Source organism: Equus caballus, chromosome 5 (assembly GCF_041296265.1).
Source record: "Equus caballus isolate H_3958 breed thoroughbred chromosome 5, TB-T2T, whole genome shotgun sequence".
Taxonomy (NCBI): Eukaryota; Metazoa; Chordata; class Mammalia; order Perissodactyla; family Equidae; genus Equus; species Equus caballus.
The window spans coordinates 71,864,672-71,878,191 of NC_091688.1; positions in this window are offsets into that span (position 1 = coordinate 71,864,672).

Consider the following 13,520-nt stretch of genomic DNA (forward strand, 5'->3'; position numbering starts at 1 on the left):
ATTGATGCTTTTTACAAAGTTAAAAAAAGAAATATTTAGTGGTGGAAGGAGGTAAGAGAGTTGTCGAGTTTGTACATGGTTATGAATACGTCTGTGTTGGAATATTTGGTAAACTGAAATATTTCTTTTTTTTTTTTTTGGAGGAAGATTGTCCCTGAGCTAACATCTGTGGCAATCTTCCTCTGTTTTATGTGGGATGCCACCACAGTGTGGCCTGATGAGTGGTGCTGGGTCTGTGCCCAGGATCCGAACTTGTGAACCCAGGGCCGTGAAGCAGAGCACTTTAACTTAACCAGCACACTACTGGGCTGGCCTCTGAAATGTTTCTTTAAACCAATAACTACCCCTCATTAGAAGATACAAATGATTAGTATTTTGGTGTGTATCTTCCTACTTCTTTTGTTCTATAAATGTTGAATGATGCAGAAAGAATAATGATGAGTGGTTTGTAATTCAGAATGCCTAACCAAGGGTTAAGGGCTTGGATTGTGTAAATGTAGGTCTAATCTGAGTTGTTCTGCTTCAACCCTGTGCTTATCTTTGAGACAACAGGGGCATGGTGCTGACTCTTGGCCAAACCTGGATGAAATGTGCTAACTAACGATAGAAATAGATCGGTGCTAGAGTCTGCAAAATGCCAGGGAACCACCTTAGCCGTTTATCAGCACTGGTTTCAGAAAACATACAGATTGATGATTTACCCCTGGTTTCAGTTATGTTCTTTGGTTTCTACAGTTGAGACTGATCATGCAACTTGCTTTTGGCTGCATGATCAGAGAGCTATTAAAAACCCTTCAGATGAGACGGTGGCTCTCCTGACACCAAGATGTTTCACACAATCCTGGGGATTCATGATCTGAAGATGAAGTGCATTCTGTGGGACTGAGACAGGACCGTGGGTGCTACAGCTGAAAGTCTCAGGTCTCTCTGATGCTGGCCTGTGTTTTCTTTCTCCTGCTGCACCACATGCTTTACCATTTTAGAAGTCTTACGTGAATACGCTCTGGAATGTGATGAGTCCTTTTGATGATCAATCGTGGTATAATTGCTGCTATGTTATTTTTCCCTGAACCATTTAAGAGTAAGTTGCAGAGATGATTCCTCTTTATCTCTAAATATTCTGGTGTACGTTTCCTAAAAAAAGAAAAAATTCTCCTACGTACCACAGTACAATTATCAAAATCAAGAAACTAAGGTGAACACAGTATGATTATATTACATACATATATTACATATTATGTACTATAATAATCTACAGACTTTATTCAGATTTGTCTTTATACAGCCTTTATTCAGACTTTGTACAAGTAATGTCCTGTCTAACCAAAGAAAATCCAGGGCCATGTGTTGCCTTTGGTGATCATATATCTTAAATCTCCTTTGATTTGGAACTTTCTGAGTCTTTGTCTCTCATGATATTGATATTTTTGAAGAGTAGGGCCAGTTATCTAGTAGGATGTTTCTCAGTTTGCGTTTGCCTGAGATTTCCTCAGGATTAGATTCAGTTTATGCACTTTGGGCAGGAATTCCACAGATATGATGCTGAATTCTTCTCAGTGCATTATATCAGGATGCACACGTATCAGTTAGTTTCAACATTGGAGATATTAACTTTGATCATTAGGTTAAGGTGGTGTCTTTAGGTTTTTTTCCTATAGAGTTACTATTTTATCTGTTTTAATTAGTGTGTATCCTGTGGGTATATGTATACATAAAGTATAACACGTACACTTTGACACTATGTAAATATCCTAACTTCCTTAAATTTTACCCTCAAATTTTAGCATCCATTGATAATTCTTGCTTGAATCAACTGTTATTATGACAGTTGCCAAATTGGCAATTTTCTAATTACATCATTCTGTCTACATCTATTAGTTTGTTTTCTATTGGAAGAAAGAGCCCACCTCCCCACCTTTCTTTCTAGCAGTGTGTACACATGGATTCCTACTCTATGCAATACCATCTTTATTTATTTTGATGCTCCATTGTCCCAGATTTGGCCATGGGAACCACTTTAAGCTGGTTCTTGTGTCCTTTTGACATGCCCTTGCTATTTTTTGAAGACTTCCAAACTTTTTGGCATAGCAAGATGTTCCTGGGTTATTTTATATTTTCCATGCCTTGGCCCCGGAAACAGCCATTTCTCCGAGGAGCTTTGGTACCTTTCAATGGAGAATGAATGGTATTTCGAAACCAAAATCTGGGTGTCAGGTATGCTAATTGTAACTAGATTGTCTTGGCTTCTAGACTTTCTCAACAGACAGAGGTAGGAAATAGAATATGTAAATGAATGTACTCATACATGCATTTAAAATTTTGCATACTACTGTCACTTCTAATTCCCTTTTTTCCAAAGAATTTATCATCTTCTAATACAGTATATATTTTATTATTTATAATATTTGTTAACAGCAGATTTATTGTCAATTTTGTCTTTTTCTATGATAATGTAAACTCCACAATGGCCAGAGTTTTCATCTGTTTTGTTTACTGATGCATCCCAAGCAGCAAGAAAAGTGCCTGGCTTCCAGAGGTATTTGTGAGTGAAAGAACAGACTCCAGGGAAAACAAAAAATTGTGCAAGAAAGATAATATTATATAATTATATTGTAAATAATATTTCCATAGTTAAAAACTATCTTAAAATGAGTATTAATATGAAGAAAACTATGATATAATTATATTGTGACGATGAAGGGAAGAGAAGGGTACATATGTGTGAGATAAAAGAAAGCTAAATCTTTATTTTCTAGACAAAGTTAATAGATAATGCCTAAAATGAAAAATTAATAAATAACTATAAAAACTTTTGTTTTTGCACTATACAGTTGAGCAGCAAAAGGAATAGATAGAGAAGTTGAAGATGGTTGCCTGTGAGGAATCAGAACATGGGTGATAGAGAGGATATAGATGACTACATTTTTAAAATAAGTAGGACAGAACTACTTGATTTATTAAATTAGAAGAACTTGATATATCTACCCTTAATATATTATTTAACCATCTCCCTAAACATACAAACATACTGTTGATAATAATAAACTATAAAATGAAAATTCTTTTAAAAGAAATAACATATATGAATGATTATAAGGAAATATTCAAGTTATCAACTTTTCCGGAGTCTACTCTAAAATACATTCTTTCTTTCAGACAGGTCAGCAAAAATCTGTGCCAGTGGGCAACATTTTTCATGCTAAATTACACATTGGCATGGAAATATCTGCTCACACTGATAAAATTTTTGTCTCGTTTATTGTACATGTTGTTGAGAACGTCGCTTGTAACATTGCACAGGAGAAGTTTTTTCCCTTCTTATTATCAGATGTTATATATTCCTCCAAAGTGAGTGGGTTGCTTTATGTTATGAACATGGCAAACCAAAAAGTTGACAGTCTGTCTCTCTGTAGGGTGTTAGAAAATTCAGAGACACATTTCTCTCTCACCTGCAGCAAATGCACAGGATCTCTGAGTATATATCTTGCTTATTAATTTGTCTCCTGGGTTTCATTATTGCCTTTTTTACCCCTATTTTCTCCTTTACTTGATTTCATCGCATATTTTATCATAAATTGCTTTAAATTTTGTAAACTTTCTTAAATTTGTTGTGAAACAAGGAAAGGTATAAACAGGTAAATAATAACTGATTACATACATTTTAATCCACCAAAACAAAGTATTTCTGAGGTATTTCTAATCCCTAGAGACAAAAGATATATAGTTATAACTCTTTTAATGACTTGTTTATTTGGAATTTTTAAAAATTTTTCTAGTTTAGTCAACATTTTCCTAATCTTACTTTTAATCAAATTTTGAGGGAGACATTTAAGATAATTTGAAATCAATATACTCAGTCTGTATTTTAAAATGATAGGACAATAGATTGTGGGATTAGAAGACGTTGCAGTGATTTTTTTAATCCAAAATCCTGTGATGGGCTACTCATTTTATTCAGATTTTCTGTCTCTTGTTCTGTTAGAAAATCTTTTCTTTAAGTTGAAATGCACATAAACACACACTCATTTTTTAGTAATTTCTCTGTGATACACAGTGTAATCAGCACCAGGAAAATTCAAATAGATGAAACAATCTCCTTCATCAAGTTAGTCTCTAAAACCTGTTTCCTCATGTGTAGAATGGGGAAATATGAGCATCTACCACGTGGATTTGGTTGGAGTGTTGAATGAGATGATGGAAAAATGTCCCAACCACATATTTAAGTGCTCAATAAATGTATGCTGCTGTCACACGTTTCACAGGCTTGTTGCTAATATCAAATAACATGCTTTGTAAAGTGCACAGCACTATTAAAACATAAGGAAGTGCCATTAAACTAAATCTTAGTGAGTCAGTCCTGACGGTTTTGTGGTTAAATTTTGGTGCTCTCACCGCTTTGGCAGCCTAGGTTTGTTTCCCGGTCATGGAATCACACCACCTGTCTGTCAGTTGCCACTCTGTGGTGGCGGCTCACATAGAAGAACTAGAAGGATTTATAACTAGGATATATACAGCCATGCACTGGAGCTTTGGGGAAAAGGCCAAAAAAAAGAAAAAAGGAGAAGATTGGCAACAGATGTTAGCACAGGGCGAACTCGTCCCTAAATAGAAAACGAAAGAGGAGCAGTAGTCTTTTAAAAAAAAAATTAAATCCTAGTGGTTGTAGATTATAGATGCAGCCAATTGAATACTTTTTGAGTATGATTCTATTTGGAATCTTATTATTTATGCAATTAACTTTTTGGAAACTGCACTAGGTCTTAACATTTATCCCCATTAAATTTCATGTCTAACCCACTGGTCTAGTTTAATACCTTACTGACTGTTCACCCTAACGCTGAATGCATTAGCTTTCACTTTCCAGTGGTGTGTGTTTTATAAATGTTGTAAATATATCTAAGCCACTAATGATACTGTTGATTTGTATAAACATTGTCTTGCTCCATAGTACCACTAAACAATTATTTAATGACTTATCTTGGGTAATTTACTTCTTATTTATTTATTTTTAAGTAGAGCAATCTCTCCATTTTGTCTGGAAAGGAATTTTGTTTCTTTAGGTTCCTCAGACCCATGAGAGCAAAGGACGGGGCTAAAACCTATTTAAAGCTCTTTGTTGTAGTTGTTGGGCAAGCTCTCTCCCACTGGGGTTGTTCTGGCCGGAAGTCTCGTGCGTGGGATGCTGAGTTTCCATTTGAGCTGGAGGAAGGTGCTGGCCTTTTAAACATCTGAATAATAGTAGAATTTAGAACCTGGGTAACTTCTGTCGTCGCTGCACGCAGTCTTATTGCCTATATTTACTGAGGGGTTTGATATTAATTGGAGAACAAAACTGTAATCACTGAATTTGCACTTATTGTGGCATTAGGCATTTTATATCTGGAAAGACCTCTTCCCCAAAGCTGCATCACGTCATTAGGAGAGGTAATTCAGGGAGTGAGAAAGAGTTCCTGTTTAATTTGAAGTTACTGGGTTTCCTACTATTATGAAATGCATTACCCTCTCTCTTGGAGCACCAGGCTTTGGGCCTTTGCTCCTCCCACACCCATACTCACAAATAGCTGAGGGCCAATCTTCCCCCTCCCCCCAAAAATAAATAAAAAATCTACAGTGCAAGTACTAAACAAAAATCACATAACTATAATTCAAGCTGAATAAGCACCAAGAAGAAAAAATTACAGGGACATTATGAAGCGGTAAAACAAAGGTTGCTGATTTAGACTGGTGTGTCAAGGAAGGCCTCTATAAAGAAGTGACACTTAACTTGAAACCTGAAGAAGGTAAGTCTTAGCCAGAATGAGGGAAGGACATCCCAGTAGAAGGAACAGCATGTGCTAAAGCCCTGAGTGCTCGAAAAAGCCTGGTGCCTTTAGGAACTGCAGGGAAGCTGCGCAACAGGAGAGCGGTGAGCAAGGGGGCCATGTGGAGTCGGTGGCAGCAGATATCATAAGGTCTCTTTGGCTATTTTATGGATTTAGATTTTTCCTGAGAGCACTTGGAAATAGGTTTGAGCAGGAAAGAGAGAAGACCTTGCATATATTTTAAGAAGACTCTCTGGCCTCTTGGTTGGACAGGTGGGGAAGGAAGACCGTGGAATGGTTAGTAGGCTGATCAACAGGTCCAGGCAGCAGTGCCACGGAATTGTGGTGCTGGTAGAGGTGGACAGAAGTGGTGAGAAATGGCCAGATTCAGACCTGACTTTGGAAGGATCAGTAACAGGCTTTGCTGATGGATTTGATATGGGAGTGAGCAGGGAGGCATCATGATAACTTAGATATCAGGGCCGAGTGAGTAAAGAAGCCAGTTTGGAGCCAAAGACAGAATTAAAGTGTGTATAACCAGGAGGCACAGGATTTCTTGACCTATATAACCGTTATTTGTCACTGAAGCCTCAGTTTGCTTGTTCTCCAATCCCTGGCTCTACTCTGAATACAACAAGAACAAGTGGGACTTACATCTAAGGAGCAGGTGCAAGGGGTCGGTGGATGGAAAATTACTAAGAGGAGAGTTCAAGGGTAGGGGGACTTCTTGCTAAATCTTCCAGTTTCTGTTAGTAATTCTGTTAGATTCTTGCTGAAGGCAGGCCAGAAGGATCAGATATCACTTGGGGGATGGTGGGGGATGAGGAAGTCAATCAGATACCAAAGGTGAGCCGATACCAACAGGGGGGATTCTCTCTGCTGCATTTACCTACTTTTTGCAGTGTAAGAAAAGAGACTTAACTACAGAACTACCATTATAACTACATTGTTCCAGTCCCTGAGCTAGGTTCTTTAGTCTTGTATTTTCATTTATTCTCACAACGATATTGAAGAAGTCAACACCCCCACAAAAATTAATAGCAGTGCCAGAAATTTTCTTCTACCTTTTGTTGTTTTTTCAAATGTGCCGACGATCTCAGGTATAAAAAAGAAGGACCAGAAATTTCCATACATTCTATTATGGCACTCATCTCTGTCATACTGTGCAAATGAGTGTCAGTTTGGGATTTTATATACTACTTAACTTGACATCTCAGATGGGGTTTTGCTAAAGTGTAATGCTAGGTAAATGCAAATTAGAAACTTTGTGCAACCAACAGTTCATTTTACTTATTCTGTAAAAAACCAGTAAATTACTGCCTACTACTTTCATTGCTCTAATTATCCTCATTTGTGGTGTATTTCAGATTTTCTTGCAAATAACTTCTCTGAAAGTTATGTAACCAAAACGAGTTTTCTTAGAATATTATATATTGAGGTAATTTGACGTTTGACTAAACTAAAATATAGCAAATGATTAGACAATTACCATCTTAGAGAAAACAAGTGACAGTGACTTGGACTTTTAAAAACATTTTTCTATGAGAACTATTTTCATCCCTTCCTCAGTTGAAAATGACTGGTTTCCCACTTTTGTGCTTCTTTTATGCCATTTGGGTTTTTTTGCTGATTTGAGATGCTACATTCTCCTCAGCTGCCTAACATGTATTTCTGGGTTCTCAGAACAGGATTAGAGATCAGTCATTATCAACTATTGAAAATATTAAAATGAACATAGCCTTTACTCAGCAAATTCACGTTCAGGAGTAAAGTCACTTGCATTCTTTTATAATACAATTGTTGTGTTCCCAAGAAACCTTACATTATTAAGAATCTCAGTGTAAAAACGATTGTAGGTACAGAGGTTAGAACCTAGACAGTTTCGGAATTGTGATTACAAGACTATTTTTCCTACAGGAATTACAATGATACAGATTTATTTTAAGATTACAAATAATTTGCATTTATAATCTAAAAATTAAAGATTAATCAATAGAAACAGAAAAACACAGATAAAACATTCTGAGTAAGCCCTGTGCATTTTAGATGATAAAAATTAATGAACTTCTCGTTTACCATTACCTAAATAATTTTTATAACCCATTGCGATGAAAAAGACCAGGTTGAAATTAGATGTTTTAAAAATGCATCGTCAAAGTTAATTTTCATAACCCATTGTGATGATAAAGACCACATTGAAATTATGTGTTTTAAAAATGCATTGTCAAAGTTAATTATAACATTCATAACCACAATGATTTTTAATTAGAAGTAAAAAAAAAAGTGCTAAGAGCTATATGCCGCATGCTTAACATTTTATTTTATTTCACCTGTGGTGCCAATTCCAGGGCCCAACCTTCTCATAATTAATAGCAGTTCATATATTAAAAATCAGGGTCATTATGAAAATTGCAATGAGAATGAAATGCTGGTATAGCTCAAATAAATTAGGACAAATATTGCGTAGATATATTTATAAAGACATTCATTGCAGCATTTTTTAATGATAAAAAATAACCTAAAATTTCAACAAGGGGATTAGCTAAATACATTTTGGTAAATTCCTATAATGTATGTATGCATGTACATGCAATGTATGTATTCATGATATATTATTAAGTGACAAAAGTTGGTTATAGCAGGTATATCATAATCCCATTTTTGAAAATTTATATTTCTGTTAATTTTCATTGAAAGTTTCTAGAAAGATGTAAAACTATTCAGACTAGTTGTCTCTTCTTGGTGGAATTATGGATGCTTTTCATTTTCCTTGTCTCTTTTGTTTTCTATAATAAATATGGATTATTTGGCTAAGGTTTATAATAATTAATTGTTGTAATAATTATTATAATTATTACTTAATAAGTAATTATAAAAGAAATCATATCTCCTACGGTACTGCAGAAATTGGAATAGCGCTTTTGGAAAGTAAAAAAACCCCAAGCTGCAAGGAAAAATTGTTTATTAGTGCATGCTATCCTATCTTAATAACTGATCCAACAAAACAATATTATAGAAACTCGTTAAAGGACAGAATACTATAGCATTAATAGGTATAGAGTTTATAGAATCATCTATTTATATTCTATTTGTTCTTAAGGGAAATTAAAGAAATATTATTGTAGATAGAAAAGTATATTGTTAATATTCTCCTTAACTGAATGGCCAAGCTATGACAAAGGGGTAATGAATATGATGTGGTGTGGTGGCTTTCCATGTAAGAATTAACCTTTTTAAAGCAGTTTTACTCTCATTTATTTAGTCCTCACCATACAGACAGCTGACAGTGAGGAATTCACACTGATGTGGGAGGTGTCACTGAGGAGATGAAATTTGAGTTGCTCCTTAAAGAATGAGTAAGATTTGCTAGGTGAAGATTGGTGAAATGGCTTTGCAGACAGACAGAATAGCGACAGCGAAACAACAGGCGAAGTGTGAGATGTGTCATGGGAACACTAGTTACTCAGATGTGTGAGTATGTGTGTGTGTGGGTAGGTTTGTGTCATGGGGTCCATATGAGGGGGTGTGGAAGGAGCTAAGTCAGTGCAAACTTTTAGCTCTGCAAGTTACAAAATGTAAGAGGCTAAAAAATGGCTTGAAATCTGAAAATCGCAATTCCTAAAGTAAAGGTAGATCGTTTCTGTCATTTAAAATGTGTGGCAGGAAGAAAAGCAGCATTTATTGAGCTCCTGTTATATGACTTTATATCTATTGTTGCATTTAACCCTTAGATCAGCTCTTTAAGAGGCTGATTACTCTCAATTTACATGTGAGGAAATGCAAGCTACAGAAATTACCCTAGAAAGATGAAGCCCAGCAGCAGGATTCAATCCAGGTTCATCCAACTCCCCAGATGGTATTCTTTCCATCACACCATGCGGTCTCTCTGAAATACCTAAGTGATTCTCCTATTACAACAAACAGTGGGACACCTCCCCACACAGACCGCTCTCACCACCACCACCAAATAGCTCAGCATATTTGGAGATAAAAACAAAGGAAGAGAAATGAAATACGCATGTGAAAACTTTATAGATTATTCTGCCCTATTCGGCAGCCATTATGGGATTGTTACTTGATATGAATGTAGAGATTTGCTACTTTGAAAGCCTTAAAGTTTCACTATTGTGGCCCACAGCTCTCTGGATATGGCAGTATTTCTTGAACTAGCAAAAAAAGCTTATTTTCTTCAGTATGTGAATCCACATAAAGGTATTTATCCTAAACAGCTACTTCCTCCTTTACCATGGACTGATTTGGGATTCAGCTTTGTTGCGATGCCACAGGTGTTTTAGATTTTGATGGCCGCTTCCAAGTGTGGGTCTGATGAGCTCTCCGCATGCGCTGCCTGCCTGGGTGAGCGCTGGCCAGGCTGAGTAGGCTCATTCATCCAGGAGATGGCCCTGCAGCTGAAAAGAGGTGAGGCACACTGCCTTGTCGCTTGAGTTTACTTGTTTTCCTTCTATGCTCTCTGCCATGAGCCTTGATAAGAAAGATGAATGCCAGCATCTGCCAAGATATTAAGATACAGATCCTGCTTCTTCAGTTGACTAGATTAACATATTAAACAGCCTATTCTCTTAAGATGTTTCCAGCTAAAATTAGTTTTTCCTTTCTCATCGTGCTAGTTGTGATTTCATGGGGTTATTTTTTCTCCAGGCAGTGCTTCCTTAAGTCTTTCTCTGCTCCAGTCATCTTCCACACTGCTGACAGACTGCTCTGTTGTAAAGGAAAATCTCATTGTATTATCCCCTTACTTAAAATTGGTGCAGAGTAAACTCATCCTTCAATACTCAGGCTGTGCTTTGTCCCCCAGGAGGAGATGACTACTTTCTGGTCCAGCTGAGCCCTGCATGTACTTCTCACATGGTATCTACCCACGGTATTTGCAGTTCTGTGTTCCTTGTCTGGTTCTCTTTCTGGTTGATGCTTGAGTTCAGGGACTCTGTCTTTTTCACTATTTTATCATAAGAATTTCATACATAGTGATCCCATCGTATGTGCAAATAAAACATTAGCTGAAAATATTAAATGAATTGATTAAAAGTAAATGAATGATTAAGAGTTGTGAAACCTCAGTTGAATGTAAGGGTGGAGAAGTCGGAAAGGCAGCATATCTAACTGCCATCTTTAGCATCTGATAAAGGTTAATGAAAATGGCTGAGGTTTCCTTAAAATGACATGTAGCTAGTAGCTTTTAAAACAGTCTTTGTTTATAGAAAATTCTTGGTGTTTATTTGAATTTTTGGTGTTTATTTGAATTCATGGACTATCTCAGGAGTTGTCAGCCTACAAGTGTGTAAAGAATGCTTTATGGTGATAAAATGAGTACAGGATGAGACCTAAGAAAATGCAGAATTAATGGAGAAAATGGTGTGTTTTTAGTTCCTCTTTACTCTAGAGCTTTGTGGAAAGATCATCCCATTATATGGATAATACTTAGGATTTTAAGAAAAATCTTTCTTTCCAAAAAAATGTGAAAACATCACTTTTCTAGCCTTGCATCCTTTTCCCAAGAAATTCTGGCTCATTTATTCCTTTCCTTTGAGATGCAGATCCATCTGTCCCGCTTGCCCACTTGACTTCTCTTCTGTGTTTCAATCTAATAACAAAAACTAGCGATTTAACTCCCCAAATGATCCTCTTCCAGTTTCTTTATCTTAGAAGGAACCTGCTCCACTCAGCAATTAACCCAAAACCTTATGAATTAACCTTGGTACTTCTTACTTTCTTACCTCCACATCTAATCCAGAACCTCCTAAATACCTACTAAACATGTCTTAAATATTTCCTCCTTCTACTACCACCACCATCTTAGTACCAGCTGCCATGACCTATTGCCTAGGAGAGAGCACTAAAAAACAGGGCCTTCTTCCTGATTGATGGCTTCATCTTTGGACCCTCTCCAATTCCTTGTGTATACTCCAGCAGAGCTATCTTTCTGAAGTGCAAACTGGATTATGCCATCCTCCTTCTTAAAACCCTGTAGTGGTTTTCAATTATTTTAAGGTTTAAAAATAAATTATTAAACCAGGTTACAAGGCCTTGAGTGGTCTGGCCTATCTCCCTCTCCAACAGTTTCCTCATCCCACTCTCTCTTCGGCAGCATCATTGGCTTTCTTTCAGTTTCTCACGTTTGCCAAGGTCTCTCCCTCCCACTTTGGACCTTTGCACTTGCTCTTCTCCTGTCTGGAAAACTCTTCTGTCTCCTAGTTATCCAATAAACTTTCATTCTTTCTTCAAATTTCAGCTTAGCCTCCCATGACCATGATTTCTTACCCACTCTCGTAGCACCATGCAACTCTTTTTTGAGGTACTAACCTTAATTGTAATTTTAGATTTGTTTAATTAGTAAATAGTCTCCTTTCCTGGGCTCTAAGCTCTTTGAGGACAGGGGCCACACCTGGTTTTGTTCCCTAATGCTTCTCCAGAGCTTAGCCCAATACTTAGCAGGTACTGTGTTGTTAACATTTATTGAATGATAATAGGCATATTAGCATGTATTGACATTATGGATAATCATTTTTTGAGTAATGATAAATATTCAAAGAAAGACAAGCAGTATTTAACATAAGTGCACTAGATATATCTATCTTAACTACTGTTATTGATCATATGTGAGGGTGTCAATGTGCTTCTTGCATTCTTAAAAACCACTTTGCAGACTACATATTTGAATTATTAGGCTTGTGTCAAGACATATAAGGCTTAAAATGTGTTTTTGTCTACCTCAAATCACTCTACATTTTCAGTTTCTCAGAATTGAAAGCTGTTTCTCAGAATTATCACTCACTGGGCACAATGGTTTCAGTAAAGGGAGCCGGTGTGGCATGAGCTGGAGATTTAGAACCAAACGTATTTGGCTTTGAATTCTAGCTCCGCTATGCATTACACGTGTAATGTTGGGCAAATGATTTCATCTCTCTGAGTGTTAGCTATATCATCTGTAAATTGGGTTTTGTAATACCTGCCTCCTGGGATTATTTTATGGCTTAGGAATTTAACGTATATGATTACAGTTCTTCCTATTTAAAGGTGCTTCATCGTTCTTGCTTCCTGTACCTTCCTCCCAGGTAGTCTGCATAGTTTGAAAGACACACCAATTAGATTCCTATCCCTTCCGCATGTTCCATCTAAATGGAGAATATGCTTTAAAAATTGAACTTTAACTGAGAGGGAGCTAGAGAAAAAGGATGGAAGGAGGAAAAATATGTCACTCAGTTGCCATGGTACACCCAGGTTAAAGAAACCCGGGTTTATAAATGAGCAGAACGAAGAAAGTAAGTGTCGTTAGCTTTTGATGTAGTGCTTGCTTGATTTCAGATTGCTTTTAATTTAAGTTATTCATAGTATCTCTTCTTTCGGAGTAACTAGTTGTGTTTATCTGCTTCTTAGCAGGAAGGTGTTAGAAGAGGTCATCGAGAGGACGTGAGTGCTGGTTGACTCGAGAACTGGACCAGGGCATTTGGAGGCTCTTCACCTTCTCCCCTGTCCTTGGAATGTATGTTCTGTCCACGGTTCCTACAGTAGGAGCTATTTTCAAGGACACAGCCTTGAGAGAGCAGTGTGTTGTTGAGACCATCTTGATTGAAAATGTGACCAAAACCGGTTAAGGCCTCTGTATAAAATTGTAAGATTTGGCAGGTGGGTGTGGAGATCTGCTTGTCTGTGGCCAGCCAAGATAAGCCTTCTCTGGGAGTTCCCTGTCATTTTAAACCT